We start from the raw sequence: 5000 nt of genomic DNA on the forward strand, positions 1-5000 counted from the left end.
CCAAAAATTTGTAACCCAATTGTAATGATTTAGGTGGAGGTAACAAGCAAGCTTGTATAAAATACAGAATTTGTAGGAATATAATCATTTTAATTATATATAGTCTTTCCTCCATGGTAAAAAATAGCTTATTCTATTTTTGTATGAGCTCTTTAATATTATCCAAAATCTCTTTATAGTTTAGTTGCACTGTTGCATCTATGTCATTTGCAATTTTAACTCATAAGTATTTGATTATAGTATTTCTAGAGAGATATTTGTATTTTTTATTTAATGCTTCTTTGTTCATATTTATTAGTAAATTGGTTTTATTTTCATTAAATGATAGTCCAGAAATCTTAAACTGTTTTGTTGCTTTCTATAGTTCTTTTAGTGTGTTATTATCTTGTCTGCAAATAGTTGAATATTTAACTCGAGGTCAGTATCTAGTTGAATTTGTTGGATGTTTGGGTTTGCACGTATGAAATTTGCTAATGGTTCTATCACCAATGTGAAAAACAAAGGAGAAAGTGGACAACCCTGCTTTGTACCTTTTGTAATGGTAATAGGCTCTGACAAACAGGATCCTATTTTTATGTACACCGAAGATTTATCATAAAGAGACCTTATTAGTGAGGTAAAATTTTTCGAAAATTCATACTCCACCAGTACAAGCCAAAGGTAATCCCAATTCATGCAATCAAATGCACAGTTAATATCTAACCAAATGACATTCATTTTAATTTTTGTTTTGTTTATGAAAGCAATAAGAACTAAAATTTTCTTTGTATTCTCATATGTAGTTCTGTTTTTAATGAAACCTGTTTGATCATTCTCTGTTAATAATGGCAATATTAGTTTTATTCTCTTTGCATGAACAGTCATATTTTATAATATATATTTAATAAACTTATGCGTCTATATGAGGTATACTCATCAGGTTTTTTTATCTTGTTTTAAAATTGGTGATACTTGAGTGTATTTCCAAGAAAAAAGGGCATTTATTCCCTTCTTTAACTGATGTGAACACACTTAGTAATAGATTTAATGCATTATTAGAGAGTAGTTTAAACATCTCTGATGTCATATTATCATTACCTGGGGCTTTATTTAATTTTAGTTTCTTGGTCTGTGCTTTAATTTCTGTCATAGTTATATCTTTATCTATTATTTTCTGTGTTCATCTGATAGTCTTAGTCTTATATTTTCCTTAAGGAATTTTTTAAGTGCTTCACTTGATTCTACTTTATTTTCTTGACTATTGGGTTTATTAAAATACACTCTAAAGGCTTCTACAATACCTTCTAAGTATGATACTTTTCTTTTTTTTCTATATTGTATATTTCTTTTATCTGATTTGCCTTTATCATTATTTTCATCCTGTTAGCTATTCTCCTTTGATTTTTTTGATTCATAGAGTAAGCGCATAGTTTTACCTTCTCCAGATTAATCATTGTTTTATGGTTCAATATCTCTAAGTATTTCTGTTGAGGTCTTCTAATTCTTTTTCTGAAGCTAAGTTGCCTTTATGAATATCTACTTTTATTTTCTGTATTTTAGTTTGTAGTTCTGCCAGTTCTTTATTGCAGTGCTTTTGTTTGCTTTTATACCAGACAACCACCTTACCTTCCCATATAAATATGCTTTCATTGCATTTTATATATATATATTTATATATATATATATATATATATATATATATATATATATATACATACATATACATATATATATATATATATATATATATATATATATATATATATATATATATATATATATATATATATATATATATGTCTGCTACCTTGTCTGTGAGTTTTAAATCTAGAAATGTTTGCATCTCTGCAGTATAATATTGCTTAAACTCTTTAAGGTTTGATATATAGGCTGGAATCCTTATGATTGTAAATTTTCTCTTAAACTTAAAATGTATTGAAAAACCAAATGTCATTGTATTATGGTCTGAGAAGGGGCAGGTGATTGTTTTGACTTTGCTTATTTTTGTGGTATGATCTTTTATTTTATACACTCTTATCTATTCTGGAAATGGTGGTATGTCTATGTGAGTAATGTGTGAATATCAATTTAAACCACAATGTGTGCACATACTTGGCTTTGTATCTTTACGACACTGTATAACTCAATTTCTTATTCCTTTGTTACTGTAAATGTTTATTTTATTTTAGTTTGTAAACTGTCTGTACATGGAACTTTTCTCCTTGGGTCTCCACTGAAAATGGGCCAAAAACCCAGCTGGACTAACCCGGTTAACAAATGTCAATAAAAAAATAAATAAATAAAATGAAATAAAATCTTGTTCAGCATATGTGTTAATGTCCATTAAGTTATATGAGTCAATAAACTCTGTAAGTAATTTTGACAGTGGAGATTTCTTGCATGTGTTTTTGCATTTGTGTCATCTTCTTTCATTATACAATTAAAATCTCCTGCAATTATTGTATTAATTTTGGAATGTTGTATTATGTTCTCTAAATGTTGTTTGGCTGCCCTGACACCCAATCCTGGTATCCAGTAGTTGTTTATTAGGGTATAAGCCAAACCATTTATTAATATTGACACTAAAACATTTCTCATTGACTGTATTTATGATATTGGGCATCAAGGTAGTCTTTCTCCATAATATTGCTACACCACTTTGCTTTTTATTATATTCTGAACTTGCTAGTAATGTGTAATTATGCATATTAATCTTATTAATGTCTTGTTGTATAAGATGTGTTTCTTGCAAAAATATCACTTGACGCTTCACATAGTTTAAGATATCTTTGTAAGCTTCCTCTTTTACAGCTGTTTTTAAGCCATTAACATTGATAGAAATGCATTTTACAGTTGGACTAACTATACCTTTGTATTTAACCATTGTCCTGTTTTTGTGTTTGTACATAACCTTGTATGCGTGCTAAAACCTTTTACCATTCATTTCATATATGTTATAAATGCATTGCATAGACATTCATTTAAAAGGTACAAATAAAACTGTCTGTGTAAAAAGTGGTTTTCAAAATATAAACAATTATTCCCTTCATGGGAGAGAAAATCCCATCCTTGAATAGGTTATCAAATCAAATGACCCCACTTATCCCTATTCAATATCTTCCTTCAGCTTTCCCAACAACAAATATAACTAAAAACATCAAATTCCTATTGCCTGTGTGGTATCAAACTTCAGCTATTGAACGTATAATAATTAAATACTATTACAGATACTGTTATATGAAATTACCGTCCGTAGTTAAATAAAATAGTGTAACCAACTTTAAATGCAATATTGTTATATCTCTTATATTTTATCTCACTGTATTATTTAATGTCCTTCAACCAACATCTGTTTTCAGTGTAACAGTATCTATTGTATAGTGTCAACAATTTTATTTAGACAAAGCTTTATTATCAATGCATTTCCTGCTTCATTTATCACTATTGTGTACATATATAGCCATTTGCCCATATATATATATATATATATATATATATATATATATATATATATGTATATATATATAGGTATATATATATATATATATATATATATATATATATATATATATATATATATATAGGTATATATATATATATATATATATATATATATATATTTTTTTTTTTTTTTTTTTTTCTAAGTAACCATTTTATTTTTGGTGTTTCTTTATGCCAGATTTAATATATAACTAAGATGACTGTTAGTATTTGTTGCAAACCGTATGTGTACACAGTCCAAGTAGGTTCATATTTCCTACTGTTAAGACAACAGAGCCTTATGAAACTTCATTTGTTTCAACATCCATTCAGGTTAATCTCTGATGGGAGATGCATCATTGCTAGTGAGGTGGACTACTGATAACCTCCATTTGGAGGGTTTAAACAATTGGAAGGGGCTTAGGGGAGGCCTTACTGCAGTGATGCTATTAAGACATACACCTAGCACATACAAAGGGGATTGCAGAAAAAACAAAAAGGTCTACTCACTTGTCCAGTAGCTGTATATATCACAGTTGTATCAAAATAACACATATTATGGTTATGCACTCCTCATGCAGTCATATCATGTCATGTCAGAGTACAATATCTTGCAGCAATGTCATGACAGTAAACATACCAACCCACAAACTCATACCCTGTGTAGTCATGTCCTAGTCTTACATAGTGCCTGAGATCAAGTTGCGGTAACACATACAATGTGAAAGTAACAAGGTAATGCATGCATTTTACAGCTGTATCAGCATAAGGGATTTATCATATTGCCATGTCATGGCAGCACACTCCACATACAGCAGTGTCACTGTAACCCCAATACCATCTGGCAGTGTCATTGTAACACATACACCTAGCAGCCTCGTCATTGCAACACTTACTGCATATATAAGTTATGAACAATAATTCTGACTTATCCCAAATAGAATCTTTCAAAACTACAAAAGGATACTTCAACAAAAGTGCACTACAACTTTAATTCAGTATCTTATTTCATGTTTTGACATTGTATGCTGAATGCCGAATTGCACTTCTTTGATATAATCTCTTGCAAATTTAAGGTATTTCCTTCTGTATAAAATACAATGCTGCCCCTTTTTCTGGTCAGTATTTTGAATGGCATCTTCTCAAGCAGTCTCACAGAAGCTTTTAGTGTCAAACTGAAATACAGTTAGCAAACTTTGTGTATAGTTCCAACAGAGCAAGTGTCCAGAAGCATGTTGAATAAGATGAATCTGTGGTCACACACAGCTCTCTCAAACCCATTTACTTTGGAATGGAGGTTTCAGGTTAAATATTTATGGATAGTTAATGCCTTTAGAATATGTACATTGAGTAACATAGCTTCTCCAAGCACAGCATCTCTTATTGGTTCCTAGGTAACCATGAAAGTCCCTAGTTCCCAATGTTAATTTATCTGCAGTAACATCATTATATAATTCTGATGCAATGACAATGCAGTAATATTTCTGCAAGGTTTGTTTCCAGGACTTTACAACTGGCTACTTCTTGAGGCATTCAGCTGG

Source organism: Protopterus annectens, chromosome 14.part0, assembly GCF_019279795.1.
Source record: "Protopterus annectens isolate FY-2018-M chromosome 14.part0, PAN1.0, whole genome shotgun sequence".
Taxonomy (NCBI): Eukaryota; Metazoa; Chordata; order Ceratodontiformes; family Protopteridae; genus Protopterus; species Protopterus annectens.